The following is a 17942-nucleotide window of genomic DNA, read 5'->3' as shown; positions in this document are numbered from 1 at the left end:
TCAGACATATGTGAATTTGGTGGTGTTGACTAAGGATCACTGTAGATATTTCATTAACTTTATAGATGATTGTAGTAGATAGTGTTATGTTTATTTGCTTAAACATAAGAATGAAGCACTAGATAAATTCATTATGTATAAAAATGAAGCTGAAACACAAATTGGCAAAGTACTTAAACGTTTGAGGTCTGATAGAGGTGGTGAGTATACGAGTACCTTATTTAATGAATTTTGCGCAAACAATGGTATAGTTCATGAGGTTACTCCACCATACATACCTGAGTCTAATGGGTGGCAGAATGAAAGAACAGAACTTTTAAAGACATGATTAACAGTATGCTAATTAATTCTGGGTTGCCTAAGTACATGTGGGGAGAGGCTCTGAATACGGTTTTCCATATTCTGAATAGAGTCCCTCTGAAATATATGGACAAGACACCATATGAATTATGGAGAAAGCGTAGGACAAGTTTGAGTTATCTTCGTGTGTAGGGGTGCTTTGCTAAGGTGCTTTTCCCTGAACACAAGAGAAAAAAACTGGGTCCGAAAACTGTTGATTGTATCTTTCTGGGATATCTTGAAACCACAACTGCTATGAGATTTTTAGTATTAAAATCTGACATAGATGGTATTGTGGCGAATACGATAGTTGAGTTTCGTGATGCAACTTTCTTTGAGGAAGTATTCCCAATGAAGACTGGTATATCTTTGGGTAGTTCTGAGGATGATCCCACTCACACATCAAGTTCTATTCCTGATCATGTGGAAAAGATGACAAATGTGGGGGTGGATCCTGGTAGTAGCTCTACTCCTAACAAAGTAGAGGAACCTAGAAGGAGTAAGCGTGCAAAGGTAGTCAAGGACTTTGGAAGTAACTTTATCACTTACAATGTCGAGGATGAGCCTTTAACTTTCCGTCAAGCCAAGGATTCTTTGGAGTCAAGGCATTGGAAAGGCGCTGTAAAGAGTGAAATTGACTCAATTATTTCAAACGGAACATGGGAGTTAGTTGATCTCCCTCCAGGGTGTTCTACTATTGGATGTAAATGGATCTTTAAGAGGAAGCTAAACCCTGATGACTCAATAAATAAGTACAAGGCTAGGCTAGTTGCTAAGGGTTTTAGGCAAAGGGAAGGCATTGATTATTTTGATACATATTCTCCAGTTGCCCGAATGACAACAATCAGAATGCTTATTGTATTGGCTTCTGTACATGGTCTTATCATCCATCAAATGGATGTAAAGACAGCTTTTCTTCATGGTGACCTTGAAGAAGAGATTTATATGGATCAGCTTGAGGGATTTGTTGCTTCTGGTAATGAGAGGAAAGTGTGTAGACTAGTCAAGTCCATCTATGGCCTTAAACAAGCACCTATAGACTGGCATAAAAAGTTTGACGAAACTGTTTTAAACTTCGAATTTTTTAGTTAATGAAAGTGACAAGTGTGTCTACTATAAGGTTAGAGGTAATGATTGTATGATCGTGTGCTTGTATGTAGATGATATCTTATTGTTTGGAACCAATATTGAGATTATTAACGAGACAAAGAGTTTCTTGAAGATGCACTTTGAGATGAAGGATATGGGTGAAGCTAGTGTGATTCTTGGGATCAAGTTGACTCAGTCAACTGATGGAATAATTTTGTCACAGTCTCATTATATAGAGAAATCTATACTTGAGAAGTACGGTTATTCAAATTGTAGAATCGCTAGTACACCATATGATTCAAAAGTTGCCTTAGTCAAGAATAGTTCAGGAGTTTGTATCTCAGTTAAGGTATTCTCAGATTATTGGGAGTTTGCAATATCTTGCTAATGTGACTAGGCCAAATATTTCTTATTCTGTGTCTAAGTTGACTAGATATACAAGCTATCCAAACAAGACTCATTGGGAGGCACTGGATAGAGTTCTTAGATATCTAAAGGGAACTATTTCCCTTGGCTTGCATTATCGGAGATTTCCGGGGGTACTCGAGGGGTACAGTGATGCAAGTTGGATAGCTAAGAAATCTGGCTCCAATGGAGTGACTAGATATGTGTTTACCCTTGCGGGTGGAGCAGTGTCCTGAAAGTCTTCTAGACAGACTTTGATTACTCGGTCTACTTTTGAGGCCGAGTTGTGTGCTCTTGATGCCACGGGGACGGAGGTTGAATGGTTACATGGACTCGTGAGTATGTTACCTGTAGTAAGCAAGCCGCTTCCTGTCATTTCTGTTCATTGTGATAGCCGTACAACTATCGACAAAGTCAGTAGTGTAAAGTATAATGCTAAAACAAAGAGACACATCCAAGTTAGACTAAAGTCTATAAAGGGTCTTATGTCTGATAGGATTATTGCTATAGAGTTCATAGGAACTCAGGATAATATAGCTGATCCGCTGACTAAAGGGATTGAGCATGCTATAGTCCTTAAGTCGAGGTTGGGGATGAGACTGGTAACCCATCATAATTCATCAACAGCGGGAACCCAATACACCTGAGAGGAGATCCCCCGAAGTGTATTCAATGTGGTAATAACAAGTTATAATGATGAATTGGTAGTACCTCTACCATATACATTTAGATACTTATGTATCTGAGTCTACTCCCTATAAACCTTAAGAGGTACTTGAACTGCTAGTTAGCAAGAGTTATTTGAACTCTGAATGGGGTCAAGTCATTTGACGAGATGATAACAGTACATCTCTGGAGATGCCCAGCTAAGCGAATGTAATTGTGTGATCGCAATTAGAGGAAAGGGTTATTCCTCGAAACATTCGACGAACAGGATCGAGACATGACCATTAACGTCTCAAAGCCGTAGATTGGCACCATAGACTTTGACTTGTCGTCGTCTATGGAGTGTGGTTACACCCAACGGATAAAGATTCAAGGTGAAATATTCCATCTGTATCCGGTAGCCATCGAAGTAGAGGACTTAGGAGGGTTCAAACCCGGAAGGGTACCGACTCTGAAAAGCAAGTCATGATAAAATCCGGTATGCAATTTAATTATGGATTTGTGGGGATTGTTAGAAAATGGAAAGTTTGAGGCATATTTTATATATGTTCTTGATATGATTTCCGGAAACTAACACTTGGAGGTTGTTTCTTAACATGAGGGCTTAAACTTTCATATTTGGATCTAAGATATTTTCTTAGTGGAATCCATGAATATATTGAGACAAAGTTGTTTGTTTGAAATGGGTTATGGGGATTTTGTCCCACATTGGTATTGTAAAAGAAAAATATTGAGTTTATATAACATCTTGTGTTAGTGTTGTTTACAACTACTAGCATAAGTGGAATGCTTGTGTGGCCGTGCTAGTGGGAACTCTTATATTTTTCTTTTCTATTACAAGTTTAATTATTTATATTGATTATTTAATTATTAATATAAAATATATTGAGTAAGGATTATTTTAATCATACTCTGAATATATTTTATAATATTAATATTAATTAATCAGGATATAATATAAATAATAAGGAAAACCCATTTTGTTTACTTTTTCTGTTTTGTTACTTGGTGTACCACATCGAGTAAAATAGAAGAAGAGCAACTTGAGATGCCTATATATTGAAAGGTATACTTGAGATTAAAATGACACAAGTCTCGGTGCCTACCTCGCAAACATATATGAGTTGCATAGGTTTTGTGGGCAAACTGAGGTGCGAGTCACCATTGATCATTGCTGGTTCTGTGGCTAGATTGATCTGTTGTTGTTTTATCCTGGAAGCGATATTGCTGCATTCCATCACAGCTTAAATGGAGGGCAATAATCTCTTCAAGAACAGTCAAGTCCTCTTGAAGGGTTTGGCGACTCAGCTGTTGTGTTCTTCTTCTTATCAGAATTTGAAAAGCGATAAGAGATAAGTTTTCTTTACTTTCTTTGTCAATTACAGTCTTTATAGTTTGTTATTGCCTTCGTGTTTTATTTCGTTAATTGGTTATTTGCCATGTTCTTGTTATTATATATATAACTGCCCATTGTTACTGTGTAGATAGAATTTTACCCAACAAAACTGATAAGAACAGATACTACACTTGATCTTAGCCAAAAGGCTGAGAAAGGTATGCCCAATCATAATGTGCGACTTTGTTTATAAAGCTGTGACAAGTAGCAATGAAACAATTTATCTCGGTGTGGTTTAAAACTGGATCTTGAAATGAGCTCGTAACATCTTCTAAGAAGATGTTTAGAATTTCAATTTTTTTTTGTAATAAAAAATTAACCCTTGGTGCAACTAACTAAATGTGTGGTTCATCTTAATTAGTTGCAATTAAATTTATGTCATGTTGACGTTACACAATATTTTTGTTGATTGGATGCCCGGAAATCTTACTCTGATTTTATTCTTGATGTGCAGTGGTCAAAAGATATTCTTGCTCCCTTGTACAGAGCTCGAACCGAGGCAAGCAAGAGAGGGAATCAGGGATTAATTTGTTTAAGCATTCAATAGACCGCCTCCTCCAAGAAGTTGTTTTGCATGTCTGCGATTCGCAGGTATTGAGATCACTTGTTAATTTCTGTCCCTTTGCTTATAATGAGTGTGGTTGTGTTTATTGTTTTGTGTGCAAATGAATGCCTGAGCTCGTTCTACATGGTTTACGAATTGCTTAATTTATTCTTGATCATAACAAAAAAATTAATTGGATTTGAGGAGTATCTTGCTTTTAGTACTTCATGTCACAAATCAGGGGATAGTGTCCTTTGTGCGAGAGAGGTTTGCAAATTATTATGTTGTCACTGTTTAATAAACTGATACACACCAGGTTTTATGAAAATTACCTAGGTTTAGTTTCGATCCTGGCAGTTGGCAATGCCTATTTTCTTTCTTTTCTTTCCTATTAATGTTGAAATTCATTATATTTGCGTACTGGAAGATAGCGCAGTTAGAAAATCAAGATTCCCAACACAACAAGAAAAGAAATAAAGTTCATTGCATGTTTTGGTAGGGTGTACCAGGCCCAGCTGTAGTGCAACACTTGGGCGACATATGAGGACCCCAATAGCAAGCTATTATGGCAGGACTCCCCGTATAAAAAATTACATTAATATCATGTGGACCGTTGGCCCACATATCAGATATTAAACTGATAAGAATGGATACTACGCTTGATCTTAGCCAAAAGGCCGAGAAAGGCTGGACTAAACGGTATTGGTGACTTTGTTTATAAAGCTGAGATCAAGTAGCCACCGTGCATAACATTTCGTGGTGTGCTGTAGAACTCGAATGAGTACTAAACTTCAGATATTACAGCAACTGCCAAAGAAGCTGAGGCGAATTTGAAAAAAATAGAGTTGCTTTGTCTAAGTTGGATATCTTTAATCCCTAGACATATTATATACCTTTTTATGCTCGAAAAAATAATTTCTAACTATACAATTACATAATATAGTTTTTGTTTGATTTAATTTTTATCGTCTATAAGAACATATATGTGTCGACGTATTAAAATTATTTACCCGTTTAATTACAATTTCAATGATGATGGTTGGATAATATGATGAAGTTTACTTTCATCGATTTTATTCCTTTATGTTCACAGTGTTTGTTTAGTACATTTAATTAACTTATTGCGAAGCTCACATAATATAATTGGTCTTTCAGAAGAGAATCGAGCGACTTATGACCATTTCATGGTATTTTGACTCTTTTCTGGCCGGGGGTGCGCCATCCCGAAGTAGAAGTGCATTGGGCAACGCGTATGGAGATATTGTGCTTCCCCTTTCACTACCAAGAAATTAATTCGGTAGAAATCAGTAGGTAACAAACTTAGAAAATAGAGAAAAATGACGCGTGCCTTCTTTTGTTATACTGATAATAACCAGGGATAAAAAGCCTACATGTCAAATTGCAATTTAATCACAAAGTATTATTATTATAAAAACCTTACAAAATTTCGTTTGTTAGATTCCAAAGTACAACAAAATCTTATCAAGACGCCTCCCAAGTGCAATTGTAGGTCACTAACCTTTGCCATGGATCTTATCGGTCGACCATTTATTTAACCTTTTTATTTATAGCCCGTCCATTTTCATTTAACTTGGTGGCAGCCCGAAAAAAAATACTTTTTCCGATCCTCTTTAGTGCTTGTAGTTTTGTTTTTGTCTTGCTACCCCAGCCCTGTCCGCTGCCACAGGCTCAACCACCAAATTAATCGTTGGTAGATGAATATCAGTTGTTTAAGGTAATGCGGAGATTTTGTGTAAAATATTTCTGGATAAGATTAGGGTTTGAGAAACAGTGGAACACACTAGGCTCATTTATGTTCCAGACTGCGGTATGTTAGTTAAAATTCTATGTTTGTAACCTGGAAATTCTAAATCTTAACATCTCCTCACAAATGTTATATGAAATCATAAAGTGAGTGTTATTTTTCGATAAATTTTATCCTTCGACCATTTATTTAACCCTTTTATTTATAGCCCGTCCATTTTTAGTTTACTTGGTGGAAGCCTGAACAAAAATACTTTTTCCAATTCTCTTTAGTACTTGTAGTTTTGTTTTTGTCTTGCTATACCACCCCTGTCTGCTGCCACAGGCTCAACCACCAAATTAATACTTGGTAGATGTATATCAGTTGTTTAAGGTTATGCGGAGATTGTGTGTAAAATATTTCCGGATAAGAATAGGGTCGGAGAAACAGTGGAACACACTAGGCTCATTTATGTTCCAGACTACGATATGTTAGTTAAAATTCTGTATGTATAACCCAGAAATTCTAAATCTTACCAGCATCTCACACATGTTCTATGAATATATGAAGTGATTGTTAATTTGGATAAATATTAGAATAAATTTGTTGGATGTGCCAGGCCCAAGCAGTAGTGCAACACTCAAGCGACGCGACCCCCCATTAAAAAATAAATTTAATACCACGTTGGTCCACATATCAGAAATTAAACTGATAAGAATAGATACAACACTTGATCTTAGCCAATCAAAATGCGCGGCTTTGTTTATAAAGCTGCGACAAGTAACAATGCAACAATTTATCTCGGTGTGGTTTAAAACTGGATCTTGAAATGAGCTCCTAACATCTGCTAAGAAGATGTTTAGAATTTCAATTCACCTTTTTTGTAATAAAAAGTTCACCCTTGGTGCAACTAACTAAATATGTGGTTCATCTTAACTAGTTGTAATTAAAATTATGTCATGTTGACGTTACACAATATTTTTGTGATGGGATGCCCGGAAATCTTACTCGGATTTTATTCTTGACGTGCTGTGGTCAAAAGATATGCTTATTCCCTTGTGCGGAGCTGGAACCGAGGTAAGCAAGAGAGGGAATCAGGGATTAATTTGTTCAAGCATTCAGTAGACCGCCTCCTCCAAGAAGATGTTTTGCATGCCCGCGATTAGCAGGTATTAAAATCACTTGTTAATTTCTGTCACTTTGCTTATCATGAGCGCGGTTGTGTTTACTGTTTTGTGTGCAAATGAATGCTTGAGCTCTTTCTACATGGTTTACAAATTGTTGCATATATTCTTGATCATAACAATAAAATAATTAATTGGATTTGAGGAGTATCTTCCTTTTAGTACTTTATGTAGCAAATTAGGGGATAGTGTCCTTTGTGCAAGAGAGGTTGTAAATTATTACGTTTTCAAAGTTTAATGAACTGATACACACCAGGTTTTAAAAAAATTACCTAGGTTTAGTTTCGATCATGGCAGTTGGCGATGCCCTTTTTTTACTTTTTTTAATGTTGAATTTTATTATTCATTATATTTGCGTACGGGAAGATAGGGCAGTTAGAAAATCATGATTCCTAACACAACACCACGTAGGATGTTCTAGGAAAAGAGAAGAAATAAAGTTGATTGTATGTTTTGGTAGGGTGTGCCAGGCACAGCAGTAGCGCAACACTGGGGTGATACATAAGGACCCCAATAGCAAGCTATTGTGGCGGGATTACATTAATATCGTGTGGACCGTTGGCCCACATATCAGATATTAAACTAATTAGAACAGATACAACGCTTGAGCTTAGCTAAAAGGCCGAGAAAGGTTGGACTAAACAATATTGGTTACTTTGTTTAGAAAGCTGAGATCATGTAGCCACCGTGCATAACATCTCGTGGTGGTGTAGAACTCGAATGAGTGCTAAACTTCAGATATTACCCCAACTGCCAAAGAAGATGAGGCGAATTTGAAAAAAATAGAGTTGCTTTGTCTAAGTTGCATATCTTTCATCCTAGACATATTATATACCTTTTTATGCTCGGAAAAATAATTATTTCTAACTATACAATTACATAATATAGTTTTTGTTTGATTTAATTTTTATCGTCTGTAAGAACAAAATGTGTCGAAGTATTAAAATTATTTACCCGTTAAATTACAATTTCATTGATAATGGTTGGATAATATGATGAAGTTTACTTTCATCGATTTTATTTCTTTATGCTCTGGTTGTTTGTTTAGTACATTTAATTAACTTATTGCGAAGCTCACATAATATAATTGGTCTTTAAGAAGAGAATCGAGCGACTTATGACTGCTCCATGGTATTTTGACTATTTTCTGGTGGGGGGTGCGTCATCCCGAACTAGAATTGCTTTGGGCAAATCGTATGGAGCTATTGTGCTTCCCCTTTCACTACCAATAAATTAATTCGGTAGAAATCATCAGTTAACAAACTTAGAAAATAGAGAAAAATGACACGTGCCTTCTTTTGTTATACTGATAATTACTAGAGATAAAAAAGCCTACCTGTCAAATTACAATTTAATCACAAAGTATTATTATTATAAAAAGTTTACAAAATATCATTTTTTTGATTACAGAGTACAACAAAATCTTATCAGGATGCCTCCCAAGTGCAACTGGAGGTCACTAACCTTTGCCATGGATCTTATCGGTCGACCATTTATTTAACCCTTTTATTGATAGCCCGTCCATTTTTAGTTTACTTGGTGGCAGCCCGAACAAAAATACTTTTTCCGATCCTCTTTATTGCTTGTAGTTTTGTTTTTGTCTTGCTACCCAGCCCTGTCCGCTGCCACAGGTTCAACCACCAAATTAATCCTTGGTAGATGTATATCAGTTGTTTAAGGTTATGCGGAGATTGTGTGTAAAATATTTTCGGATAAGAATAGGGTTGAAGAAACAATGGAACACACTAGGCTCATTTATGTTCCAGACTGCAGTATGTTAGTTAAATTTCTATGTGTATAACCCATAAATTCTAAATCTTAACAGCATCTCACACATGTTCTATGAAAATATGAAGTGATTGTTATTTTTTGATAAAGATTAGAATAGATTTGTTGGGTGTGCCAGACCCGAGAAGTAGTGCCACACTCGGGCAACACGAGAAGACCCCATTGGCAAGCCATTGTTGTGGGACTCCCACCTTTAAAAATAAATTTAATACCACGTGGCCCATTGGTCCACATATCAGATGTTAAACTGATAAGAACAGAGACTACACTTGATCTTATCCAAAAGGCCGAGAAAGGTATGCCCAATCATAATGCGCGACTTTGTTTATAAAGCTTCGACAAGTAGCAATGCAACAATTTATCTCGGTGTGGTTTAAAACTGGATCTTGAAATGAGCTCCTAACATCTGCTAAGAAGATGTTTAGAATTTCAATTCACTTTTTTTTGTAATAAAAATTTCACCCTTGGTGCAACTAACTAAATGTGTGGTTCATCTTAACTAGTTGCAATTACAATTATGTCATGTTGACGTTACACAATATTTTTGTGATGGGATGCCCGGAAATCTTACTCGGATTTTATTCTTGACGTGTAGTGGTCAAAAGATATTCTTGCTCCCTTGTGCGGAGCTGGAACCGAGGCAAGCAAGAGAGGGAATCAGGGATTAATTTGTTCAAGCATTCAGTAGACCGCCTCCTCCAAGAAGATGTTTTGCATGTCCGCGATTCACAGGTATTGAGATCACTTGTTAATTTCCGTCACTTTGCTCATCATGAGCGCGGTTGTGTTTATTGTTTTGTGTGTAAATGAATGCTTGAGCTCGTTCTACATGGTTTACAAATTGCTGCATATATTCTTGATCATAACAACAAAATAATTAATTGGATTTGAGGAGTATCTTACTTTTAGTACTTTGTGTTACAAATCAGGGGATAGTGTCCTGTGTGCAAGAGAGGTTGTAAATTATTACGTTGTCAAAGTTTAATGAACTGATACACACCAGGTTTTAAGAAAATTACCTAGGTTTAGTTTCGATCATGGCAGTTGGCGATGCCCTTTTTTTCACTTTTTATTTTTTATCATCTGTAAGAACAAAATGTGTCGAAGTATTAATATATTTACCCGTTAAATTACAATTTCATTGATGATGGTTGGATAATATGACGAAGTTTACTTTCATCGATTTTATTTCTTTATGTTCACGGTGTTTGTTTAGTACATTTAATTAACTTATTGCGAAGCTCACATAATACAATTGGTCTTTAAGAAGAGAATCAAGCGAGTTATGACCACTTCATGGTATTTTGACTATTTTCTGGTGGGGGGTGCGTCATCCCGAAGTAGAATTGCTTTGGGCAATACGTATGGAGCTATTGTGCTTCCCCTTTCACTACCAATAAATTAATTCGGTAGAATTGTGTCTTCTTTTGTTATACTGATAATTACCAGGGATAAAAGGCCTACATGTCAAATTACAGTTTAATCACAAAGTATTATTATTATTATAAAAAGTTTAACAAAATTTTATTTGTTTGATCACAAAGTACAACAAAATCTTATTAGGACGCCTCCCAAGTGCAATTGTAGGTCACTAACCTTTGCCATGGACCTTATCGGTTGACCATTTATTTAACCCTTTTATTTATAGCCCGTCCATTTTTAGTTTACTTGGTGGCAGCCTGAACAAAAATACTTTTTCCGATCCTCTTTAGTGCTTGTAGTTTTTTTTGTATCTTGCTACCCCAGCCCTGTCCGCTGCCACAGGCTAAGGCTTAACTACCAAATTAATCACTGGTAGATGTATATTAGTTGTTTAAGGTTATGTGGAGATTGTGTGTAAAATATTTCAGGATAAGATTAGGGTTTGAGAAACAGTGGAACACACTAGGCTCATTTATGTTCCAGAGTGCGGTATGTTAGTTAAAATTCAATGTGTATAACCTAGAATTTCTAAATCTTAACAACTCTTATACATGTTCTATGAAATCATGAAGTGAGTGTTATTTTTCGATAAATATTAGAATATATTTGTTGGGTGTGCCAAGCCCAAGAAGTAGTGCAACACTCGGGCAATACGCGAAGACCCCAATGGCAAGCCATTGTTGTGGGACTCCCACCTTTAAAATTTAAAAAACTAATTTTAATACCGCGTGGACCATTGGTCCATAGATCATATATTAAACTGATAAGAATAGATACTACACTTGATCTTAGCCAAAAGGCCGAGAAAGGTTTGTCGAATCATAGTGCTCCGCTTTGTATATAAAGCTGCGACAAGTAGCAACGAAACAATTTATCTCGGTGTGGTTTAAAACTGGATCTTGAAATGAGCTCGTAACATCTGCTAAGAAGATGTTTAGAATTTCAATTAATTTTTTTTGTAATAAAAAATTCACCCTTGGTGCAACTCACTAAATGTGTGGTTCATCTTAACTAGTTGCAATTAAAATTATGTCATGTTGATGTTACACTATATTTTTGTTGATGGGATGCCCTGAAATCTTACTCGGATTTTATTCATGACGTGCAGTGGTCAAAAGATATTCTTGTCCCTTGTGCGGAGCTGGTACCGAGGCAAGCAAGAGAGGGAATCAGGGATTAATTTGTTCAAGCATTCAGTAGACTGCCTCATTGAAGAAGATGTTTTGCATGTCCGTGATTTGCAGGTATTGAGATCACTTGTTAATTTATGTCCCTTTGCTTATCATGAGCGCGGTTGTGTTTATTGTTTTGTGTGCAATTGAATGCTTGAGCTCGTTCTACATGGTTTACAAATTGCTGCGTATATTCTTGATCATAACAACAAAATAATTAATTGGATTTGAGGAGTATCTTCCTTATAGTACTTCGTGTCACAAATCAGGGGATAGTGTCCTTTGTGCAAAAGAGGTTTGTAAATTATTGTGTTGTCACTGTTTAATAAACTGATACACACCAGGTTTTAAGAAAATTACCTAGGTTTAGTTTCGATCCCGGCAGTTGGTGATGCCCTTTTTTTACATTTTTTTTCTTTTAATGTTGAATTTTATTATTCATTATATTTGCGTACTGGAAGATAGCAGAGTTAGAAAATCATGATTCCCAACACAATACAACGTAGGATATTCTAGGAAAAGAAAAGAAATAAAGTTCATTGTATGTTTTGTTAGGGTGTGCCAGACCCAACAGTAGTGCAACACTTGGGTGACACATGAGTACCCCAATAGCAAGCTATTGTGGCGGGACTCCCCGTATAAAAAATTACATTAGCTATGGTGCAAAACTGGAGTTTGAAATCAGTTCGTAACATCAGCAAAGCTATATAAGATGTTTAGAATTTAAATTGATTTTTCTATGGAATAAAAAATTCACCTTTGGTGCAACTAACTAATTGTGTGGTTCATATTAACTAGTGGCAGTTAAATTTATGTTATGTTGACGTTAAACAATATTTTTTGTTGATGTGGATGCCTAGAAATCTTACTCAGATTTTATTCTTCACGTGTAATGGCGCTTCTTAAAAGATATTCTTTCTCGTACGGAGCTGGGATCGAGCCAAGCAATAGAGGGAATCAGGGATTAATTGGTTCAAGCATTCAAGAGCTGCCTTCTCCTAGAAGGTTTTTTGCATGTCCGTGATTCGAAGGTATTGAGATCAGTTGTTAGTTGCTATTAGAAAATCTTGAGCTGCCTCTACATGGTTTACAATTTGCTGTATTTATTCTTTGATCAAAATAACAAAATAATTAATTGGATTTGAGGAGTATCTTTGCTTTTACTCCGTCTCACAAATCAAGGGATAGTGTCCTTTGCGCCAGAAAGTTTTAAAATTTATTCTGCCGTCACTGTTTAATAAACTGATACACACCAGGTTTTAATAAGGTCCTGGGATCTTGCAATTGCTTTGCCTTTTTTTCAACTTTTTCTTTTAATGTTGAGTTTTATTATTGACGTTTGATATACCCAAACAATTGAAGTTGTGTGTTTGTGAAACAGAAACGTAGATCTTGGCTTTGACTTATGATTGATGTACTATGCAATGTCTATTTAATTTTATGGAAGTTAAATATTTTATATCCCTTTTCGTGCTTTACAAAATCCTATTGATTGCTGCAATGTTCAACGATCAATTAATAAATTAAATATATGGTGGGTCTTAATAATTTGAATTTACACTATGAACTCTCAACCATATATAAATGAGTCAACTTAAAATGTATTAAATATATTATATCTTATGATTTTAATTCACAAATAAGAAATAAGATATATGCGGTACTAATTGGGTATATATTTATATATATTTTAAAGGATTTTATTCTCATATTTATAATATTATATCATTAATTGGATATTATTAATTAGAGTTTATTGTTTTATGACAGAAAATAAAAAATTCCCAACTTTATATGGAATTGGACTTATTTGGACTTAAATCATAAGAAAATTCAGATTTATTGGGCTGCGCGTATACATCAATGTTTGGGCCGTAACTTGAGTTCCAAACATCAGAATTGGGTGATCTTACAGCTCATGCGAAGCTAACAGAATTATCTATGGTTTAAAAGTGGTCCAACATCAAGAATCCAACTGGAACAGCCCAGAATCAGGCCTGAAAGACAACCTACGAATTTTATATCAAAGTTCAATTTATTTTGGGAAAAACATTAAAAACTCTTTGATATTAGGTTTGAGACATATTGTATACAGAGACCATAACATATTGTATTAGAGAATAGAATAGAGATACTTTGTAATTCTTGAGAGGAAATGATCACTTTAAGAGAGAGGTTGGAGGAAGGAGGGATTTCAAAGGAACTTTAAAGTTGTATTATTTGTGCATCAATTCTTAAACTCATGGTTTGCGTTCTTAATATATATTTTATTTATCTTATCATGAGTAACTAATTCTTTTATCGAAGAGTGGGTAGTATTCACTGGTTTAATATGTTTGTTTGATTATATTATGATTTTCTTGATTTTCTTGTTATTGTTAATTTGTCATTAAGTGCTTATACAATTAGAGAAGTAGCTAACTTCTAATTGAATCTTTAGGAGTTATAACGAGTCGGGAGAGGAGTTGTAATTCTAATACATGATATGATAGACACAATTTTAGTATTAGATCGAGAGATTGATATGAGAATTGTGAAACTTATAATCCTTGATTTTTAATAATCTATAATTGTACTTTATATGATCATGGGAGTGGCGTTCAATGGATAGTTGTAGGCACTATAATCTATCTTGGGAGAAGATTTTATAAACATTAGAAGGATTGTTTTTAACAAAGCAAGAACACAAATTAGACGTTCATGATAGCCATTGAAGAACCCTTACTCTTGAATTATTTTCTCTCAAATATATTATATAATTTTTAATTATTTATTAGTTTAATTAGTTGATAATCACACATCACAAATTATTCTCTACACTTCTGAACTGTAAGAAATAAAAGACTTGAAATTGGTGTTAATATCAGTCATTCCCTGCGAATGATACTCTTAAAAATACACATCAACAGGTACGTGTAAACTATAATGTTTAGTGAATGTATTCATGGGAGGAGCCATGTATACAAGTACATCGATGATTTATCGCGATATGAAATGTTACAGAAATCGTGTACACGCATCACCCTTTAAAAATTGTAACAATGAATTATAGCAATGATCATTCCCGACCGGAAGTATATCTTTTACGTATACAAACATCACACAATAAGAGCATCTCCAACAGTTTCTTAAGTTACTTCTCAAATGTATTATAAAATATTGACTCTTAACAACTTAATGTGCATTCACCTTCAACAACACTCTTTATATTCACTTTATAAATAATATTTTAATATTAAAATATCTTTATTTAATAGGAGTACAATACAAAGTGGAGAGGAAAAATGGGTGGTTGAATTATTTTATAATAAAATATAAGTTAAGACTCCTAATGTTTTAAAGAGTCTTTAAGAGTCTCTTGGAACTCCAATTTTGAGAATACTCTTTATTTTTACATTTAAGAGTTTGTTTAAAGAGTTTGTTGAAGATGGTCTAGGAGAGTAAAAAAATATATCTAGTTCCTATTATAAGTCACCGTGCAAAAAAAATATGGATGACTTAATTAACTACTAAACTTCATTATCAAACTTAATTAACTTAATAATAATAATTAAAATAACAATTGTTGGACTTCCCAAACAGTCATCATCTTCCAGCTGCTTGCTTCTTCTTTTGCTACCTTGTTTCTTCTTTTGCTTCAGAGCTCCATCTTCTCGCCTACTTCCTGGACAACACCAGCCCCCACCGCCCCAGCTTCTGGAAATCCCACCACAACCTCAAGCCCCGCAAAATCATCCACACCAGCAACTCCAGCCACATCAACTTCTTCATCATGCAAACCCAAAAACCTGAACCTGAACCGCATTGATCTCCGCATCCTGGGCCAAGTCATCTTCTTGAGGATCAAAAACCTCATCTTCCATAGCAACAGACTCAATCTCACTTTGCCTAACTGCCCTGAACCTCTGATCAATATTCCCCAAACCCATGTCAAGATACCAAAGATCTTTAATTCTTCTAAAATCCCTTTCTATTATCACCATTTGATCCCAATGATTAGCACCATACTTAGCTAAATATACAGTTTATTCATTAAACTCTCTATAAACCAACCTAAGCTCTCATTTGTAGTTTTTATCAGCCTTATGCTGATTAAGCTACCACATGACATGAGCATATTGAGGCCTTCCCCCAACAACTGTAGAATTATACAACTCCCAGTAGGCATCTACATGATCAGTCTCAAGAATGACCTTCTTATAACCCTTGTAGTAGGCCTCCTTAAGACCCTCCAACAGTGCATGAAACACATTTTCCCTCTGATCTTCAAACCCCAAAGATCCACCAGTCATGTGTTAAATGACTCCCACACAATCCATAAACACAACACCTATACCTGAGTGCTTCCCATTTGGTAATTCTTCTTGTGAAAATAAACTGTGCACATTATATTTAACCACATCCTTGCTTGGAATCAACCACCTCGCATTAACATTCATATTTTCTTCTTCCATTGAAACTTTTCCTAAAAGACCGATGAAACCCTAAATCTGAATTTCTCTCAAAAGAAGAAGAGTATAACAGTGAATTGAAATGATTTCTATGGAGTGGTTGTATGCAAGGAACCCTCTTTATATATTACTTCCAGTTGATCCCCCTACACTCTGTTATAAAAGCCCTACAGCCTCAATATTACTCCCCAAAGAAATCGTTTAGGCTTCTAAGAGGGAATCTAAAACTTTTTCAATTTCCCTAAGCTAACATAATGACTCTATGTACAAGTAATTATGCCTATAATATTTACTGATTTGAAATAATCCACTAAAATCCTAATTAAATAAAGTACTTTTATGCACCCCCCTAAAAAAAGAAAACAAATCCCTATTTAATCACCTCTAATTTATTCAAAATAGCGCCTCCTTTTGCATGTCCATCTGCTATTTCATTCCATCTTCGACTAATATACTTTAACTGAACAACTAATTACTTATCACTTCAAAGTCCCACCTGAAGAGCATCCGGATCAACCTGCTTAACTAGCTTCTCATTATTTGAAAGCACCAATATATGATTTTGCTTTCAGATACTATCTTTCAACAATCTAAACAAACTTCTAGAGCATAGCATTCCACTTCAAAAACACTAGAAACTGTTACAGGTGCAGCAAACTGCAATAAATATTCTCCTACAACAGATTGAATTACTCCACCAATACCAGACAGAATCTTACCCTTAACATCCTTTTTGAAGCTACCATCTATAATGCCACAATAGGAAAATTGTTCTTATTGACTATCTCCCACCACAAATCCTTTTCACTTGATGTCACTACACCAACTGGGTTATAAGACCACCAAATGATTCTCCTCTTATTAATGATGTCATTATCTAAACACCACTTCAGAGCTCTACTTTGTATCAGAATATACACTTGTTTGTGATCTGGAGTTTTACTATCAAAGATACAATAATTCCTATATAACCAGATGGTCCATAACGTGGATACTAAAATACTATACCAGACTGTTTTGATACATTCATGATGAAAAAATAGCATGGATCTCCACATAGATGTCAAATCTTCTATATACACTCTTGAAACTATCCCCCACCAACTTAGTATAAGGATCCAAATTTTCTTTAAAAAATACACTTCCAAAACATATGATCTTGAGTCTCCTGTTCCAAGCCACACAACATAAATATCTTACATTCACTGAAATTATGAATTCTATTAGATAACCATACCTTTTTTGGAACAATCCCAGACTAAATTTTCCAGAAAAATAATTTAACTATTTCAGGCACTTTACATTTCCAGATAGTTTCCCAATGATCACCACAGACACTAACTTATTTATTTAATGATTCATATGCAGCTCTAGAGGTATAAGTTTCCATAACTGGGACCCAAACTAACCTATCCTGTTTACCAGACAATTGTACTGAATCCATTATTATGCTCAATTCTTTTAAATCTTCTAACTCCCAATTTCTTAATTTCCTATTCCAAAATACTTCACCACTCCTGTCATAACAATCCCATAATACTTTGAAAATTCTTACTTACTTCTGTTTTAACTTGGATATACTATAAAGTCTAGTAAATCTATCCATAATAGGTATGTCTTGAAACCAAAGATCTTCTCAGAATAAAGCTGACTCCCCATCAGCAATTATCCATCTTAAGCTTCCTGATCCCATATGACCCGGCTCAGAAAATTTAGAAACTGCCTATAGTATATCTTTTACC

General features: G+C 35.1%; 3 non-coding genes and 3 pseudogenes across 3 annotated transcripts; all 6 read right to left on the bottom strand.

Annotated features, from left to right (window-relative positions):
• Window positions 1-3924: 3924 nt before the first annotated feature.
• On the bottom strand, window positions 3925-4057 carry LOC141699533 (U2 spliceosomal RNA; annotated as a pseudogene).
• Window positions 4058-4934: 877 nt separating this feature from the next.
• On the bottom strand, window positions 4935-5128 carry LOC141699406 (U2 spliceosomal RNA). The gene has a single exon (XR_012565872.1). It is a non-coding gene; the product is annotated as a U2 spliceosomal RNA (small nuclear RNA).
• Window positions 5129-6788: 1660 nt separating this feature from the next.
• LOC141699498 (U2 spliceosomal RNA) lies at window positions 6789-6967 on the bottom strand (annotated as a pseudogene).
• Window positions 6968-7823: 856 nt separating this feature from the next.
• On the bottom strand, window positions 7824-8001 carry LOC141699487 (U2 spliceosomal RNA; annotated as a pseudogene).
• A 1258-nt stretch (window positions 8002-9259) lies between these two features.
• LOC141699394 (U2 spliceosomal RNA) lies at window positions 9260-9455 on the bottom strand. Its single transcript, XR_012565861.1, has one exon. It is a non-coding gene; the product is annotated as a U2 spliceosomal RNA (small nuclear RNA).
• A 1730-nt stretch (window positions 9456-11185) lies between these two features.
• On the bottom strand, window positions 11186-11389 carry LOC141699442 (U2 spliceosomal RNA). Its single transcript, XR_012565905.1, has one exon. It is a non-coding gene; the product is annotated as a U2 spliceosomal RNA (small nuclear RNA).
• Window positions 11390-17942: the final 6553 nt, after the last annotated feature.

This window comes from Apium graveolens, chromosome 11 (genome assembly GCF_009905375.1).
Source record: "Apium graveolens cultivar Ventura chromosome 11, ASM990537v1, whole genome shotgun sequence".
Classification (NCBI taxonomy): domain Eukaryota; kingdom Viridiplantae; phylum Streptophyta; class Magnoliopsida; order Apiales; family Apiaceae; genus Apium; species Apium graveolens.
The sequence above is the reverse complement of the archived record's forward strand: the minus strand, read 5'-3'. Positions and strand labels throughout refer to the sequence as shown.